A 19,113-nucleotide genomic window follows, 5' to 3' on the forward strand; every position below is an offset into this window, starting at 1 on the left:
CCCAGTCCAAGGGGCGCCTGGCTGGTGCTTACCGGTGGGTGAGCAGGGCCGTCTGGGCAGGGCTGCAGGCGTGTCTGGGGAGCGGGCAGCCGAAAGGTGTGTGAGAGGTGTGCGAAAGGGCTCTGCTCAAATAATCCAGGGAGGCGTTTATAAATAACTTTACCTCAGGGCCGCGGGGTGAGCCCCGGCTTCCGATTGGCTCGGAGGGGAAGTGGTTTTGAACACTACACCATAGCTAAGCCTGGGGAGATAGGAAAAGGAGATAAGGGAAGAAAGGTCCCAAATGAACAGCCCTTTTTTTGTTTTGCCCAAGGAGCAGGGCTGTTTGATGGGAGCTTGGCACTTCCTAAATCCACCCTGGAGACAATAGGTCACATTCAGCGGCCCCGGCCCCACTGGCTCCCCTGGGCCAGCCAGCCGTGGCTGAGGAGGGGTCAAAGCAGACCCCTCTCCGAGCTTGCTGTCCTGCTGCTTCTGGGGTCAAGCCACATGGCCTCTTGGACAAGGGGACGCATTGAGGCCACCCAAGGGGAGGGGGCCTGGGGCTTCTTGCTTTGAAGGTTGGAGACTTGGGGTGTTACAGGGGGACAGTAGAGCTCTGAAAACCCCTGAGGAAGGCTGCAGGCCACTTTTGGGGAGGCCTGAGGGCCTTTGAGAGGTTTGGGGCAGTTGTGGAGACCTGGCTCGCAGGTCCATCCCCAACCTTAAGTCACTTGTAAGTTCTGTGTCTGGATTGATGCCCTCCTAACTTCCCAGGTAGGGTGTGCGGGGTGCATGGGGGTTTGGGATATGGTAAAGACCCTCAAGAAACTGGAGTGCCAGCAGTTATATGGTGGCCTGAAGACTTGCACATTTCTGTCACAGGCCTCTGTCACTTCAATCAATGAGTTAATGCCCATCGGTTGTGGCTCGGCTCATGTTGCCATGTGCCTTCTGGGTTAGAGCTGCCCACCCACTCCATGCCCACTGAGCATTGTTGAGAACCTCAGAGAGGGCAGAGAGGTGGGTTAGGGGAGTTTCTTGACGTATTTCCTGAGAGAGGGAGTCCCCAGCTGGTGCCAGAAGCCCCTTCCTTCTCATATCTGGGGCGGTACTGTGTTAGTCTGAATTGTCCTCTCATCTCTCCAGAAGACAACAGAGGCTCTGAGATGGGTTGGAATCAGTACAGGGGGTTTCAGTAAGTCCCCCTGGAAGCTAAGGAGAAAGTCCCACTGAGAAGATGAAATGAGCTAGCTGCAGCACATAAAAAGAATTCAATAAAAAATGTAGGGTTCTTTTTGCTGCATAGCATGTGAGATCTTAGTTCCTTAACTGGGGATCGAACCCATGCCCCCTGCATTGGAAGCAGAGTCTTAACCACTGGACCGCCAGGGAAGTCCCACGATAAATATTTGTTGAATGAATGAAAGAATGAATTGTCTGCAAGCCCAGCCCAAGGGAGAGTTTGCAGATGCATTGCTCTTGGGGATGAGGGTAACACCCAAGGTCACTCAGAGTTGTCAGGGTGTAGCCAGGGGCCTGAACGAAGCTGGCCTGAGAATGCCCTGCCACTTGCCGAAGGCAGGGTATGTGTGTGGACGCTTCCTCCAGCAGCCCTTCCCCAGGCCCCCGCACAGGCTTAGCTGTTGTGTTCCACGGTTCCCTCTGCTTCATCATAGTAATGAAGCACTGGTCACAATGGATGGAAATTATGTGTTCAGTTACTGTCTTTCTCCAAGGACTGTGAACTCCACGAGGAGGGTAGGGCAGTGCCTGTTCCATTCACTCCTGCATCCCTATCATGTAATGCAGTGCCTACCACTTAGTAAAAGTTCAGTATAGATTTGTGCAGTGGGTGAATGACTGTGTGATGAAATCTTCAAACAAAGCAGAGTCAGAGGTCCAGAACTGGCACATCCATCTCGTATTGCCCAGGGGCATGGGTAGCATGACCTGGTCTAAACTTTGCACAGATGAGTTATCAGTGTTAGTCGCTCAGCTGTGTGCAACTGAGACCCCATGGACTATAACCCACCAGGCTTCTCTGTCCATGGGATTCTCCAGGCAAGAATACTGAAGTGGGTAGCCATTCCCTTGGGATCTTCCCAGCCCAGAGATTGAACTCAGGTCTCCTGCACTGCAGGCAGATTCTTTACAGTCTGAGCTACCTTATCAGACTCTCCCTATAGCCAGGTAACCATGAGTACCAAGAATAAACAGGTAAGTTCCCTTGCTGGGATACCATGCCTGCGAGGGAAGTCTTTCGGTTGTACTTTGGTTCTTTTAGTGCAGAGAATGTACTGTCCAACTGTCTGAAGCATCTAGGACTGCCTGCCTGCAGGTACATTTCTCTCTTTTAAATGACCCACGGACATTTTGGTCTATCGATTGATCTAGTGTGAGTTTTGTTAATGTGAGTCAGTCTCTCCTGAATCTGATTGACTTTCGATAGTGACACTGGGCTTTCAGACAGGTTATCTGGTTTAATTCTCATAGCAACCATGTGATGTAGTCATGTTACTGTCATTTTTAGGAGGAGTAAACTGAAGTTGAAACTAAAGTGAAATAACTTGCTCAAAGTCACAAAGGCTTGGATTCAAGAGGCAGAAATCCAAACTGGATATTATGGCTTCAAATTCTATGCTTAGTCCATTTTATCATTTTAACTTTGACCTACAAAGCAAAGGATGACATTCACCTTTTAAGACTCCACCTTTTATACACTTTCAGCCTCCCCATCAGGTATATCTTCCAAGATAACTTGGATAAACATGGCTGAGGCCTACAGAATGGGGCTGGCAACTTGTTAACGCTCCTCCCTAATCCTTCTCCAACCGTCTTAGCAAAATTCTGGGAAGGTTGATCTTTTATAATAGTGACAGGAAGCATAGAGCCTAGAGGGTTCTCTGAAGTCACCAAGGGAGATAGACGGAGCCCTCAGAATCTGGGGAAAGCCAGATCAGAGGCTAGAGAAGCAGAGGACAGGAGGGAGAGGCAGATGGCTCAAAAGGACATCTTAGGGGTATCTTGGATGGAGTTAAATTATGAGACAGAGGGTAGGTGGGGAGAAAACAAAGGTGGGGAGAGACAGATGGCAGAAATGACAACACAGAGAAGAGGCAGACTCAGAAACCAAGAGCAAGAGGCAAAGAGCAAGCACATCAACATCCCAGCAGCTCACAGTCCTGATTGTTGTTAAATCATTGTCCATTTTTTATGGTAAAAACATTTCAGCATCAACCCTGTACTTTCTTGGAGCATACAGATTCTCCTTTGGTAACAACCTTACCCTTAGAGTTGAAAACTGTATTCATCCATCCATCCATCCATTCATTCACTTAACTTAACCATTGCCCAGTGCCAGGATGCTGCACTGGGGGTACGGAGATCCACGAGGCCCACCCCCTGCCCTGAGAAGATCTCACTCTGGGGGGAAGACAGCGAGGTGAAGAGACCCTCATCACATGCAATCACAGGAGCATAGCCATGCAGAGGAGAGGCTGTGGCGATGGTGGGGGGTGGTTGGGAAAGGCTTTCCCCAGGAGAGGACACAGAAGGGCCTATCGTGGCCAGAACCTGGGACTTGAGGTTTAAACCCCAGGTGGCCACTCCCAGGAGGAAGGGGGACAGGGACTGTCCTGGAAGCACTGTTTTTATAGAGGAGGGGTCCCAGCGTGTCTCCAAGCCTCTGACCCCCGACTCCATCCCAGGTTCTCCCTTTAAAGCCTATCCCTGAGTTTCCATCTGACCAGAGCTCCACCCTATTCTTCAGCAGATCTTAGAGCGGTGTGTGTATAGACACACATATGCTCATACCAAACAGATTTGGGGGATTTACTGAGTTATGCAGGTAAAGCCAAAGTAGTCACAAAGTACCCTTCTAACGATGTCACCTTGGAGCTGGTCCAGCTAAGGAGCAGCTAGTTTCCACACTAGTAAACTCCTCAAGAAGGAGACGAATCCTGCCACCTCTAGCCTTATCAGCACCTGCTGGCTTCTTGTACCTGTGCCCTGCATGGGGCCTGGGCCAAGCGTGCAGGCAGGATCATGTTTTGGGCAGAGCAGCCCAGCAACTTAAGCAAACACCTCAAGGCTGGAGTCAGAAAAATCTTCAGCACCTTGCCCTGCGGTGGCAGGATCTGACCTGGCCCTGCAGGTACCAGTTTCCAGAGTTCCCGGGAGCTGGCAGGGCTGCAGGGGTACCCACAGAGAAGCCAGCTTGCACCTCTCTCCTCAGGGAAGCCAGAGCACAGAGCGGTGAGGATCTGAGACGGGTCAGGGGACAGGGGAGGCAAGGCGAGAGCCGGGGACGCCAAGCTGTGTCCAGTCTTAACTCAGGGAACCGGAGCTTCTGCCGTGTGCCTGGCACTGTGCTATGTGCTGGCGACCAAGACTGAAGACTGCCAGGCCCCGTGAGGCCGCGATCCTGAAGAGCAGGCAGAGGGAGGCTTCCGAGAGCACACATGGCCACAGGGCTGGCAGGCAGTATGTCGGAAGGAAGCTAAGGGGGGCTCTGAAGGCTGTAGAGTGAGGACAGGATCTGTCTGGAGAGAGTCAGATCAGCGCTGGCCAAGACCCCCTAGCATCTGGGACCAGAGGAAGGGGAATGTTGCTGAACCCTCAGATGAGGAGCGGAAGAAGAAGTCTCAGTTTACAGGTGAGAGAGAGATGGGAGGGACCCGCCCAAGGTCACCCAGTGAGGCCGTTTCAGAGCCCAGGCTGAGCGCGACCCAGGACCCCAACCTGGCCCTCCAGCCTGACCTCTCTCCACAAAGGGGGTGGGAGGTGGCTTTGTGACCCTCTCTCCCTTGTCCGTGTCACCCAGGGGCTCTCCAGAGACACCGGGTATCCAGAGTGCTGCCTGCAGAGGACTTCCCTGCTCGTGGGGCCTGGACACTTGGCCGTGAGGTTTGGGACAAGCAGGTCCACAGCGTCGGGCCTGGGAGCCCTGGTGTGCTAGTCCTGCAGCTGCCAGACAGAGAAGATTCTGCTCAGGGCCAGACCTTGGCGGGCTGGGTGAGGGTGTTCAAGGCACTTCCCACTGCCCTGGGAACCCAGCGAATGAGGCTGGAGGTGAGGCGAGGGTGGGTTCCAAGTCTAGTCACATTGACCACAATTCTGGCTTTGGGGCCTTAAGCCAAGCGTGTATTAGCCTGGTATAGGGGTTGCCTCCAAGAGGAGTATAGAGGCTGGGGTATAAGAGGACCCAGACCCCCTCCCAATTCTAGGAGAACTGAGATAGCTGGAGAAACAAGGCACTGGCAAACTTGGCTCCAGGGTCTCGCCCTACCTCCAGGGTCTAGCTTGGGCAGCGAGACAATTTGATCACAAGAGGGGCTTGACATTGCAAAGAAATTGAAAATGAGGTCTCCACATCTCCCCTTTCTTATCCCACATTTTCCAGGAAAGAATAAAACCAGAAGGTACCTATCACTCACCAGCCAGTCCCGTCCTCCCAGCTCTTCCTTCCCATCACCGCTGACCACACAGGCCTCTCTCTGAGTGCTGACAGCTGTGCTCTCTGAACCCCAACTGGCCAAAGGTGAGGTGGTCTAGGTCTTCTAGTTACTGTCTCCCCAGTAGCTCTTTGAAGTCAGTGACTATGTCACAGGTACATGAGAGGCATCAGGATGTACTGGGAAGAACAAAGACTTCAGGCTGAGATTCTGGCTCTGGGTTTGCTGGTCATGTGATCTTGGGCCAGTTTGTTCATTTTTGAGGCTCAGTTTGTTCACCTGTAAAAGGGGATACGTGACAAAAAGGAAATGCTCTTGTAAGGCAAGTTCCTTCCCTTGGGGCATGACCCCTCGCCTTTCGCGCATACCCATTACCTCTCCAATACCTGCTACCCTCAGCCCTTTGGCCCCACCCCAGCCAGTGACACCCTTTGCCACCCTGCACCTCAATGACCCTGCTCCCTCGTCTCAGGAGTCAGGAGTGTTGGGCTCCCACTTGCAGGCCTTGCCCTCCTGGCCTCCCAGGGATGCAGCCAAGTGGCAGACTAGGTTCAAGAAGGCTCTCCTCCCGAGTTGCTGCAACAAAACATCAGGGCATTAGTCACACCTGGGCCTTGGAGCCCCTACCCCCTTCCCCTCCTACCTCTGGGAGGTGCCAAGCAGAGAGGGTGTGAGCGTGAATGTCGGTGTGCGTGTGCACGATGTGGGCGCTGAACAAGTTGCTTTTCTAAAACAGAGTGGGGCTCAGGGCATGTATACACCCCTACTTTTGCCCGCCCCCCCACCTCACAAACTCCCCAGTTACTTTCTGCCTGTGGTCTTTGCCTCACCCTGCAGCCTGTGGGCTGGTGGGCTAGGGTGGGTCCCCTCACCCTCTGGGTCCTGGTGCCCTCCTACCTGAGGAATATGCCTGACTCTCGAGAGCTGAACCTGCACAAGGTGTGGGCAGCCCTTGCAAGAACAGAGCCTTGCAGCTGGGACTCCCCTCAGTTCATGTTGGAGAGAGGGATGGTGGAGGGGAAGGTGTCTCCCCGAGTTTTCCCCCAGGGGCTGTGTTTGGGCGATAAGTCCAGAAAGTTATTCCCCAAATAAGCCTTCCTTGCTGTGTTTTCTCAGCCCTCCAAGGTCAGGTCACCTAGCATCCTGATTCTGCCCTCTCCTTGCCCAGAACCAGCCATCACAGGCTCAGGCAGAGGAGGGAGCATGCTGGGGTAGGTTTTCAGCCCCAGAGAAGAGGTTGTCCACTCTTGGTAGGGGGCTGGGCCGGCTCAAGGCTTCAGCCCGGGACATGCTCAGAGCTCCTCAGTCCTGAGCAGCCTGAACACCATCCCTCTGGGAGTCTGGGGGTTGGGGCGTAAGATATGCATGGAATTCCCTGAGAATGTGGGAGAATGTGGTCCCAGAGGGACGGATGGTGCAGGAGGGGGCCTAGGCTAGTGTGCTGGGACCTCGGCTGGGGCTGTTTCTCTGGGTCTCCCAGCACAGCAGGCAGAGGCGGGAATGACGGAGGCTGGCCATGAGGCTCTGAGGTCCAAGGCTCAAGAAGCACATGTCCTAACTCCAGAGTGCAGGGAGCAGGCCACAGCACGGATGGCTTTGGAGGAGTCCCCAGGACAAGTTGGTCGCTGGGGCTAGTTCCTGTCAGCTGTCCAGGGCTGAGCTCCGGCCCGGGCTGCTCACAGAGCCGCATTGTTCCCTGGGAACTGCTTGAGCGTTTAGCTCGTCTCATCCTGCTGGTACATTCGTTGGCTGTGATTCCCACTGAGGACATCTTCAGAGGCAGGCAGGGCGCCAGGCTTGCGGGCAGGCCCCGGACTGCTCCATCGAGCAGGGAGCTGGGAGAAGGGGCGCTCGCCAGCCTTCAGTGTGACCCTGGGGCTGTTTGCCAAGGGCAGTGGCAAGTCTGCCTGAGAAGTTCTGATGCCGCTGCTGGCCCTGCCAGGAGGCTGAGAGCAGACCCTGCTGCCAGCATGTCCCGGGGAGCAAGCTGTGTGACTGGGGCAAGCTGCTGAGCCTCTCTGATCTCCCGGCTTCCTCATCTCCAAGGTGAGAGCGATAGCAGCACCTACCGCAGAGTGATACCGGAAAGATTGAACAAGGTAACTCATGAAGCCCTTGGGCAGCAAGGAGGTCCAGCCAGTCCATCCTCAAGGAAATCAGCCCTGAATATTCACTGGAAGGACTGATGCTGAAGCTGAAACTCCAATACTTTGGCCACCTGATGTGAAGAGCTGACTCATTGAAAAAGACCCTGATGCTGGGAAAGATTGATGGCGGGAGAAGCAGGGGACAACAGAGGATGAGATGGTTGGATGGCATCACCAACTCAATGGACGTGAGTTTGAGCAAACTCAGGGAGATAGTGAAGGACAGAGAAGCCTGGCGTGCTGCCATTTATGAGGTTGTAGAGTCAGCTCAGATATGCCTAAGCAACTGAACAACAGCAACAATTCAGGAAAAACATTTATCACAAGATCTGGCGATTTCCAGAGGGCCCACCCCACCCACTGGTCCTTTCTCTTCTCGCCTGTCCCCGCCCAGCTTGAAATGCTCTCCTTCCTTCTCAGCTCTCCACGTCCTTCAGCTCAAGCCACCTGTCCCCCGTGCAGCCAGCCTGTTTGCTCCGACCGCGTTCAGACTCCTGCAGCTCTCGCAGGTGATAACCGCAACCAGACACTGGATCATGTGCTCTTAGGGATTTGGCTTTAATGGTTTACAAGGGACTCCCTTCCTGGATCATAGGATTTGGGTGTTTTGCTTCTATTGTGTCCTTCACAGACCAAAATGTTCTGAGCTTATTAATACCAGTGCTTACCTACGGACTGAGAGCCCATCCTGGGTCCTGTCTCGGGACGATTATAGGAGGACCATCGTTCATTGTGGTTTCAGCCTTGCTCTGTGAGGGTCCAAGCTTTCCAGAAGGTGTGTCATTTGCAGCCACGTCCCAGCAGCTGACGAGACCCAGTCGAGGGTCACGACTGACCCCCATTTTGCCAGCTTGTGCCCCATCCCTCTGACTGAAGACCCACTTCCCCTCCAGGGCTGAGGTTCCTGTGGGCAGGCTTGGGAGTCCCTGGGCATCCCTGGGTAGGTTTTTCTGCTCTTAGCTCATTCTTACTCTGCATTGCACACTGGCCGTGGAGAGAGGGCCTCTCTGGAGAGTTCTGCTCTGCTGCCTCCTGGGGCTCCCGCCCTCGAGGTCCAGTGTCTCACTGTGCCCTGTGACCAGCAGCACTCTGTGCGTCCCACAGGAGCACGGTGGGTGCTTCCCTCCAGGCTGTCTGGCACTGTGGTGGCCCAACCCCGGCGAAGCCATGGCACAGACTGCTAGCTCTCTACCACCAGCAACAGCATTGCTGTGGGCACGTGATGGCACGCTAGAGTCCATTTTCCAGCCTCCCTGACTGTGTGACTGAGTGCGCACTAATGCAACGCAGAGCCAGAGGAGCTCCTTCCAGGTCTGGGCCTTGAGATGCTGGGGAAGTCTCCACGCTCTTTCCTCCTCCAGCCATGCTGGTGACCCAGCATCAACCGTGCACAACGACAGTGGCCTGGCAAACGGGAAACAACAGATGGAAAGGCTCTGAGCTCATGAATGACCTTATGAAGCCGAGGGCTCCAGTAGTCTTGAGACTGCTGTAGGAAGAAAGAGCGACTTTATTCTGCAGTCCACTGTGTGGGGTCCTCTCCATTCATTGTAGTTTGGTCTTTAACCCACACGTGGGCCCCAAGTATGATGAAAACACTGCCCTTCAGCTTTTGCTTGTAGTCACCACGGCTTGGCTCAGGAGAGAGAACGTAGACGCCCATTTCCTGGGTTCTCCTCCTCTGCCCCGGAGACTTGACCACAGGAACTCTTCCTCTCCTGTAAATAGAGGTCTGGAGGACCTCTGATTCACCGGCTTATCGGATACACCCAGTCTCTGGATCCCAATTTGGGTCAGCTGGGACTCCCAGCCCTGTGCTTCCCAACAGCAGAATCATTTTTTTCCTCCTTTCCCTTTCTCTCTTTTTTAAAAAAGATTTTATTGAATTATTGATTTATAATGTTGTGTTAATTTCTGCTGTACAGCAAAGTGATTCAGTTCTATCTCTCTCTCTCTGTATGTACATATATATATATATATATATATATATATACATTTTTCTTTTTTTTTCCATTATGGTTGATCACAAGATACTGAATGTAATTCTCTGTGCTATACAGTAAGAACTTGTTGTTTATCAATTTTATATAAAGTAGCTTGTATTTGCTAATCTCAAACTCCCAATCCTTCCTTCCCTGACCCTGACTCCTTGGCAACCGGAAGTCTGTTCTCCATCTCCAACAGCAGAATCTTTATAGTTGATGCCCCCAGTTAAGGTGAGCCTTCCTGGATGAGGGCTCTACCCTCCTGCTTAGTTCACCTTTGTCTTCTGCTTAGAATGAGAAGATATGGGAAGGGCTGGGGGTCTTAGGGTTGGGAAAGAACCCCATGGATTGGTAGTTTCTAGTCTGCTAGGGTCTCCCTGGGATTAGCAAGTAGATAAAAAACGGAGTTGTGTTACTAACTAAGGTTAAGGAAAAATGGTGCTTTATATTTATAGAGCGCTTACAATTTATAGGGTGCTTTCCACACGCACCATCTCATCTAATTGTTGGCCACAGCCCTGTGGCGGGGACAGGGGCTATTCATCACTGTTTTGCATATGTGGAAACCAAGGATGAGTTACCCACGCCTGGGAAATGCCCAAGCTTGCATCAGACCTCTAGACCAGCTAGAAAGGGTTCCCGACTTTCTAGCTTTGTGCTCTTATGTCTCCACCCTGCCAGGCTGAAAAAAATGGTATGTTTTGATTTATGCTAAGGAAGTACCAGGCCTGCATTTCTTCTGAAAAGGGAAGGACTTCCTTGATGTGAGGGTAGGGGCAAGGGAGACACTTAAACCGGACTTGTCTAGAGACAAACAGTTGAATGGGATGTACAGTCCCTACTGGTGAACACTGTGAAGCCCCAGGACTTCCCTGAAGTTCCCAGACCAAATAAAGGGCTTGTTGTTTTTCCCTCACATCCTGTCGCCATCCAATTCCTGCCCTTACTCCAAGACTGCAAGGCAAACAGGTCTGCAGGCTTATATGGGGAAGGTAGGGTCTGGGCAGCGGGGAGAGATGTCCCAGTGGGATGAACCCCACTAGGCTGCTCCTGGAAAGTGTTAACTGAGAGAGTCCTCAGCCTAGGGAGACTTGGGGGGAGGGGGCAGAGATCGCTCTTTCACCTCCAGTGGCTCAGCCACACCAGGTACTTGGGCGGAGTGCAGGATAAAGGCCAGTGGAGAAGAAAGGTTGGCTTGACCCCAAGTGCTCCTGATTTTGCTGCCCCACCAATTACACAAACAGTCCTGAGCACCCAACATGAGCACACCCACATGTCTAGAACCACAGACCCCAGGTTCAGGCCCCGCTGGCTTCTTTAGTAAAGCAGCACACAGGATTTAAGTTAGACACAAAGGAGAACTTCCTGGAGTGAGGGTATTAGATCAGAGACTGGGCAGTGTGGAATCTTCTGAAGGAAGCTTGAGAGTCTCTGTAAATGTGGAAGAAATGTTTATCTCTCTGATTGTTGGGGCGAGGGAGACACTTCAGTTGGACTTGCCCAGAGGCAACCAGATGAATAAGATGTGCAGTCCCTACTGGCGAACACCTTGAGCCCAGGCAGAAGGAGAAGCAATAAAGGAACAAAGTAAAGAGGTGCACAGGACTCTCCCCCTTGCTTATTTCTGTACCTGGAAATGGGAGAGGGAGGAAATCTGGGGCTTGGAATACTGCAGTGGGGCACTGCTTGACTGCTGGACAGAAAGTTTTCAAAAAAGAAGACTCTTTGGTCCTTAGAACAGGGAAATGGTGAGGAGTCTGTGAGAAGGAACATTTCCCTGTATTCAGGAGGCCAGGGACATTGGGAGTCGTCATCAGATCGGCCTGGGCATGTGAATTCAGCAGGCAGAACAAGTGGGAAAGGGGTGAGGCAGGCTAGAGAAGGGGTGCTGGGCTCTCCGCTCACTTAGCCAGGCTCTACCGAGCCAAACCGACCGAGACCTGTGAGAGGGGCTCAGAAAGTCCTAAGGAGGTAGGATGATTCCTGGATACTCTAATTATTTTTATTTCCACATTTTATTAAGAAATATTTTAAACATACAGAAAGGCCGAAACACTTCTCCATTGAACACCTTATACCCACCACCTAGATTCTACCGTTAACATTTGCTGTATGTGCTTTATCACATGTCCCATTATCCATCCCTCTATCCATCTAATTTCTGGATGCATTTTAAAGTGAGGAGCAGGCCCTGAAAAAAATGCTAATTATTAGATACATGCAAATTGAAACTACAATCAGCTCACACCGCTCAGAGCTACCACCATCAAAAAATCTACAAATAATAGATGCTGGAGATAGTGTGCAGAAAAGGGAACACTCCTACACTGTGGGTAGGAATAGAAATTGGTACAACAGCTATGGAAAACAGTCTGAAGTTTCCTTTAAAAACGAAAAATAGAGTTACCATACGAGACAGCAATCCCACTCCTGAGCAAATATCTGAAAAAGATAAAAATTCAAATTCGAAAAGATACATTCACCCCAATGTTCAGAGCAGCACTGTTCATAATAACCAAGACATGGAAGCAACCTAAGTGTCCATCGACAGACAAAGAGTAGAGAAGGTGTGATATATGTATATGCATCATATATATGATATATATAATGAAGTATCACTCAGTTATTAAAAAGAATGAAATATTGACACTTGCAGTAACACGGATGGACCTAGAGATTAACATACTAAGAGAAATAAGTCACACATAGAAAGACAAACACTGTATGTAGAATCTTAAAAAACACAATACAACTCTATTACAAAACAGACTCACAAACAGAGAAAACAAATACATGATTAGTGAAGGGGGAAGGGGAGGGGGAGGGATAAATCAGGAGTTTGGGATTAATAGATGCACCCTGTATAGCACAGGGAGCTATATTATAAATCTTGTAATAACCTATAACAGAAAAGAATCTGAAGCTGCACACTTGAAACTAACACAATATTGGAAATCCACTATAGGTTAATATAACACAGAATTTTAAAAAGTGAGGTGCGGACATCAGTACCCATTTAGGCCAGTACGTCAGCATCATATCATGAACAAGAGGTCAATATTTGTTGCAGTTATTTTTTGTGTGTGTGTGATAAGGTTTACACACAATGAAACACACAGATCTCGTGTGCCAGGGATGAGTTCTGACAAGCGCATACACCTGTGCAACTCAACCCCCATCAAGCTACAGAACACGGTGATGACTTCAGAAAGTCCCCTCAGACCCCTTCCTAAGAAGTCCCACCCCCCCCAAAAAAAAAACCTCTTCTGATTTCTTTCTCCCGTAGATTAGTTTGGCCTTTCTGTAACTTTATTCACACAAATGAAACCATACAATTGGATTTCTTGGGAGGGCTTCTTTCCCTTCACATAGTGGATCCTGCATTCTTTGGAAAAGAGTCTGTTTTATATAAAGTCAGACTTTTTTTAAACCAGCAGGAAACACGTCCCCAAATCTAATCTTCGTTACAAGCCGGGACACTGTGTTTACGAAGGCATGCGCGACATCTCAGTGCCCATTCTGGGTGTCCTTGACCAGCTAAAGGTAAACAGGGCTGCTCCCACTGGCTCCAGAGAGCTGTGAGTGGGTGCGGGGAGGCTGGCAAGACTTCTGAACCCCCAGCCTACTCCTGCTGCTGTGAACTGAGCTGGCCTTTCGGGGTCCCCCAACCCTTATATCCTTTCCCCACTCTGGCACTGAGGATCCTGCCTTCTCACCCTCCCCTCCTCCCGAACCCCCACCAGGAGGATCTGATAACCAGTCATTTACACTAGATAGCTGATAGTCTGGTTACACTGTAACTGGACCACCTTCCACCGAGGTGCCGCCTCTACCGATATTGACTTGTCCCCTCTTTTATCTCCCAACGTGGCCGACAGGCTCCCGGTTCTGGGCCTCTCTGACTCCCACCGAGGCTCCCTAAGGACAGGCAGCCCCGCGGCCCCCACTGAGCTGCTGTGCTCTGACGTCATGGATTTTTAGTCATTCCTGGAATCAGTCACAGGTACAGCACAGGAGGCTCAACTCTGTGATGACACGCAGGCAATGCTGTGCAGGAGACGGAGGAGGGGCGGAATGCTCTGTCTGGGGGGCCAGTTCCGCGTCCTCCCCTGGGGGGAGACGGGTCACCATCCAGAGATGACGCACAAAAACAATCATCATAAATAAAGGTTGAAACATACTGAGATCCAAAGGTGGCTGCCGGAAGACTCAGGGAAAAAAAAAACAAACTAGGCAAGCAGACTGTGGGGACCCAAACAGTTTCAGAAGTGTCGCTCAAGGAGCATCTCCTCACAAGTGCATGTGCGTGAGGCATCCCACTACCCACCAGGTCTGGGTCCCACCCTTCCCATCCCCTGCTAATCCCCTGCAGGGTCTCTGCAAGGCTCTAGGATCTGGCAGGTTTCCCCCTCGCCTGGGGGGTTCTCTGACTCACCCAGCCCACCAGCAGGCCCTGGAGATGAGACTTGTGCAAAGGCATTTTAGGCACTGCTGGGAAACGGGATCTGAGGGACCCGGAAAATCACTCTGAGTGCATTCTGCTGGCCCCCGAAGGGAAACCAAGTTGTCTCTTTCAGCAGGACATTGGTTATGGGAGAGGGCGCTGAGTGGGCTGGAGCCCGATCTGCAAACCCCGCTCCCATCCCCACCTCTCCCCGCCAGAGCCTCTGCTTCTGGGCAGAGCGAATGAGCTGGGGATGCTTCTTTCTGGAACAACGAGTCCGGGTTAGTTCCGGACAAGCTCTCAGCATCAGGAGGCCACCTCAGAATGGGCACAGGACTCCTTCTCTCCAGGTCTTCCCTTCTCAGAGCTGGGCTCCCTGCCCTCTCCCGCCCTAGCACAGTGGTTCTTTGCCCCAGCCTCCATCCTCATCTTAATCACAGTTAGGTTTCCCCAACTGGTCTATACTTTAAACACCTGGAGGGTTCAAAAAATTCTTAGGCTTTGTCCCTAGATATTCCGACTCACTGTGTTTCCGGGGACCTGGTCATGAGTATTCTGTAGACTATTTAAATACTCAGCTAGGTAAGGGAGGCCCTACCATAGCCCTAACCCCACCTTCTTCCCTCCCTAGGCTCCCAAATATGTGTTTTGTCTCCTGGCACAAACGATGCGATTTTGGTTGGTAACTGATGATCTTTCACATCATCACTTTTAAAATGAAAAATTCTCTGAAATGTCCCTCTGTCTCCTGTGTCGTTTCCACCCTGATACTGACACCTGTCATCTCTGTCACCAGCGGTATCACTGAATGAGACATGTCCCTGTCTTCTGGAGGGTTCCTTATCTGCTGAGGCTCTGAACGCACACCTCCCTGAGGGGAGAGAGAGCGGATCCACCTAGTTCTAACCAAAAGAGAAGTGATCAGACTGGGGACTGGCTCTGAACCAAGCTCCTCCTCTGAAAGCTGACTTCTCCCGTTCTTTTCTTGGGAGACTCTTCACAGTTCTCAGTGGAAGGAGGGCGTGGATAAGGCACACCAAACTCATACCCCTGGTTTGTTCCCAGGCCCTCTCCACTTTCTGAGCTTTTTAAACAGTGGAACCAATAATACCAAATTGATCTGAAATCTCTGCTGAGAAAAATATGCACCACCAACAAACCTGCGTTACATTTTTGGGCTCTAACCTGATCCTAGCATTTGTAGTCGGGTGGGGGGAAGATAGAAGCTTTAGGAAGAGGATGAGCAGTGTCTAACTCTAAAATACAATTCCAAATACGAGTGAAGGAGATTGGATTGGATTGGACTCATTGCAGTCTCTTCGTATAGATTCTGCTGAATGGATGAACAAACTGTAAGCGTGTGTGTGTTTGATACACCTGAGTTATAGCTTGCAAGCTACTTACTCCTTCTCTGGCTAAGGACAAATAGGGAAAGAGCCTACTAATACTGAGGTTGTTAAAAAAAAAAAAATGACGTCTTCGAAAGGTCAATAAGATCAAAATATTTTTTTTGTAAGCGACCTTGTTTAAAGAGCTTCAGGCATTTTGTCCTTCACTGGTCTAGCCCAGTTGCAGGCCTGGGAGTGAGGTAGTGGAACAGAGACAGAGGCCAAGAGAAATACCCAATAGGAGCCTAGAACCCCCTGATGCTGCCAGTGGAATCACTTCTCTGCCTGACCTCAGCACGGTTCCCCGCCTAAAGGAAAGTGGGAGCTTTAACTGGGGGGCACCGGAGCCACAAGGAGCTCTAGCTGGAAGACATCGGCTCCAGCTGCCCTGAGCCTCCCCAGGAAAGGACTCGCCCAACGACTGAGCACTCCAGCTGCTGCCTGCAGGCTAGAGTCAACCCTCTACTGCTCCAGGCCCTGGGGACTTTTGACAGCTCCTTGCATTTTCTCCTTCAGTTTTACACTCGTCAAACGTTGTGCCTTTTCACTTCTATCATACACAAAACATTCTCGCCTTGTGTGTTCTTTTTTCTGCTAATGAAAATAATTCCAGCTCGTTGTAAAAATTTCAAGTGAAATAATGTGCAAATAAGAAAGCAAAAGCTTCCGTAATCTAATTTTCTGAGATAGCCAGCCTAGCACCTGAGGGTACACCCTTCCAGATCTTTCTCTAAGCATGCACAAACAGCGTACACACCTTTGCTCACGCTGTCTACACCTGCTTCCTGGAGCGGCATTTCTTCTCTCTTGCCAGACTTACCTCTGTACGTACTTCTGAACTCAGCCCACTTGCTCCACCTGTCGTCCCCTAGCCTGGACCAGGTGCCCCTCCCTGGGCTGCCTGAGCCCCTGTGAGCCTTATCAGAGCACCTACCAGGGTGAATATTCAAGTTCTAGTTGATGTGTCTATTCCCTGCCCGCCCCCACCCCCCAACTAGAATACAGGTCATGCAGGTTAGTGGCCAAGAGGTGAAGGCCAGGGAGGACCCTAGCCCCACTTGCAGCCCGGTCCCTCTGGCTCTGCTGACTGTCCTTGTCGCTCGAGCAGCCTCAGTGCCTAGCACCCTGCCTGGTCTGTCGTTGGTGCTCAGTAGTTGTTTGTTGAGTAAGTAAGTGAGTGAGTCAGTGGTTCTGGGTCACAGAAGCTGTCCCCACCGTGGGACTTTTATGCACAGGTGGAAGGCTACAGAAACCAGCCAAGAACAGCAGATCTCCACGTTGCCTGGTTCCAAGAGCTACCACTGGTTTACAGTGGTTGTATAACTTTGGGAACAGTCTTCTCGAGATATTGTGAAGGTTAAAAATTCAAGGAGTGAGGTTTCCTCCCACTGCCTACAGTGGCCACTCTCCCACTCCCACTTAGGAGGCCAAGGGCCCTTTTCCCTTAAGCCCAGTGAGACACAGAGAGCTCGGGTCTCTAACAGAGCTTGGTGTGACAGGCTCCGAGGCCAGAGCTCCAGACGTGTCAGCTGTGTGACCTCAGGCAGGTACCCTAACCCCTCTGAGCCTCACTCCCCAATATTAAAATTAGAATGCTACTAATTATACCTACCTCACAGGTTGCATGCCTGCGTACTAAGTCACTTCAGATGTGTCTGACTCTTTGGAACCGCATGTACTGTAGCCCACCAGGCTCCCCTGTCCATGGGATTCTCCAGGCCAAGAATACTGGGGTGTGTTACCATGCCCTCCTCCAGGGGGTCTTCCCCACTCTGGGATTGAATCGGTATCTCTCATGTCTCCTGCACTGGCAGGTGGGTTCTTTACCACTAGCACCACCTGGGAAGCTCTACCTCAAAGGTTGCTACTGCTGCTGCTGCTGCTAAGTCGCGTCAGTCGTGTTCGACTCTGTGCGACCCCATAGACGTCAGCCCACCAGGCTCTCCCGTCCCTGGGGTTCTCCAAGCAAGAACACTGGAATGGGTTGCCATTTCCTTCTCCAGTGCATGAAAGTGAAAAGTGAAAGTGAAGTCGCTGAGTCGTGCCCGACTCTTAGCGACCCCATGGACTGTAGCCCACCAGGCTCCTCCATCCATGGGATTTGCCAGGCAAGAGCACTGTAGTGGGTGCCATTGCCTTCTCCGACCTCACAGGCTAGAGGAGACTAAATGAGATACAAATGTGAGAGTGCTTTGACCTTTTGTAGCTCTTTAGCCTATATTCCTCCCCGTGGAGTTCACAGTCAGATCAGAGTGCTAGGAAATCGGGACTCTTTAGCTCTGTCCTTGTCCCCTGAGGTGACCTTGGGACTTTCTGTGAAGTGGAGGTGGGAAGGGACATGGGAACACATGGTCCCTAAGACCGCTTCCAACTCTAGAATTCTATATGCTCTGAAGAGTCAAATGCCCTGGATCCTCATACCACCATTTGGATGTGAGCACAAAGGTCTCTGCTGGTGGCCAGCATGACCAGGGAGGGTCTCTTTCTTTCACCAAAGCCCTTGAATAGGAATTTTGAAGGGCTTCCCTGGTAGCTCAGCTGGGAAACAATCTGCCTGCAATGCAGGAGACTCCAGTTCGATCTGGCGAACACTGATTGGCAGGCCATCACTGGGATGCCCCCAATCCTGAATTTCTATGGTGGGCCACCATCATACCAGCTGGTACTAGAAAATCCTCAGCTAGTTTCCAAGTTCCTAGAGAGGGATGGATTTGGGAATGGTGTGTGTGATGTGTCTTTTATGATATTTTTGGCTTCTTTCAGTTCAGTTCAGTTGCTCAGTCATGTCTGACTCTTTGCAACCCCATGAACCGCAGCACGCCAGGCCTCCGTATCCAACACCAACTCCCGGAGTCCACCTAAACCCATGTCCATTGAGTCGGTGATGCCATCCAGCTATCTCATCCTCTGTCATCCCCTTCTCAGCCTGCCCCCAATCCCTCCCAGCATCAGAGTCTTTTCAAATAAGTCAGCTCTTCACATCAGGTGGCCAAAGTATTGGAGTTTCAGCTTCAACATCAGACCCTCCAATGAACACCCAGGACTGATCTCCTTTAGAATGGACTGGTTGCATCTCCTTGTAGTCCAAGGGACTCTCAAGAGTCTTCTCCAATACCACAATTCAAAATCATCAATTCTTTGGTGCTCTGCTTTCTTTATAGTCCAAATCTCACATCCTTGTAGTCCAAGGGACTCTCAAGAGTCTTCTCCAATACCACAATTCAAAATCATCAATTCTTTGGTGCTCTGCTTTCTTTATAGTCCAAATCTCACTGGAAAAACCATAGCCTTGACTAGATGGACCTTTGTCAGCAAAGTAATGTCTCTGCTTTTTAATATGCTGTCTAGGTTGGTCATAACTTTTTTTCCAAGGAGTAAGCGTCTTCTAATTTCATGGCTGCAGTCACCATCTGCAGTGATTCTGGAGCCCAAAAAAATAAAGTCAGTCACTCTTTCCACTGTTTCCCCATCTATTTGCCATGAGGTGATGGGACCAGATGCCATGATCTTCGTTTTCTGAATGTTGAGCTTTAAGCCAACTTTTTCACTCTCCTCTTTCACTTTCATCAAGAGGCTTTTTAGTTCCTCTTCACTTTCTGCCATAAGGGTGGTGTCATCTGCATATCTGAAGCTATTGATATTGGCTTCTTTGGAACCTGATTATTTAAGGCTAGGATCAAACAGGTAAGTTGTAGAGTTTGCTTTTGGGGTACA

General features: G+C 50.9%; 1 protein-coding gene and 1 long non-coding RNA gene across 3 annotated transcripts in view; one reads left to right on the plus strand and one right to left on the minus strand.

Annotated features, from left to right (window-relative positions):
* The window catches only part of SLC26A9 (solute carrier family 26 member 9), a 28,982-nt gene extending 28,648 nt beyond the window's left edge, over positions 1-334 (minus strand). Inside the window, exon 1 of the mRNA XM_010813049.4 lies at positions 33-334. The gene's annotated coding sequence lies outside the window, so the exon portion shown is untranslated. The remainder of the gene's footprint in view (positions 1-32) is intronic.
* LOC101904265 (uncharacterized) overlaps positions 1-9,860 on the plus strand; it is a 51,919-nt gene extending 42,059 nt beyond the window's left edge. Inside the window, exons 6-7 of one of the 2 annotated variants that reach the window (XR_009490809.1) lie at positions 4,805-5,063; positions 5,384-9,860. This is a non-coding gene — a long non-coding RNA (uncharacterized lncRNA). The remainder of the gene's footprint in view (positions 1-4,804; positions 5,064-5,383) is intronic. The other variant, XR_009490808.1, reaches the window with a different exon arrangement.
* The last annotated feature ends 9,253 nt before the right edge of the window (positions 9,861-19,113 follow it).

The sequence above is a fragment of the Bos taurus genome, chromosome 16 (assembly GCF_002263795.3).
Source record: "Bos taurus isolate L1 Dominette 01449 registration number 42190680 breed Hereford chromosome 16, ARS-UCD2.0, whole genome shotgun sequence".
NCBI lineage: Eukaryota > Metazoa > Chordata > Mammalia > Artiodactyla > Bovidae > Bos > Bos taurus.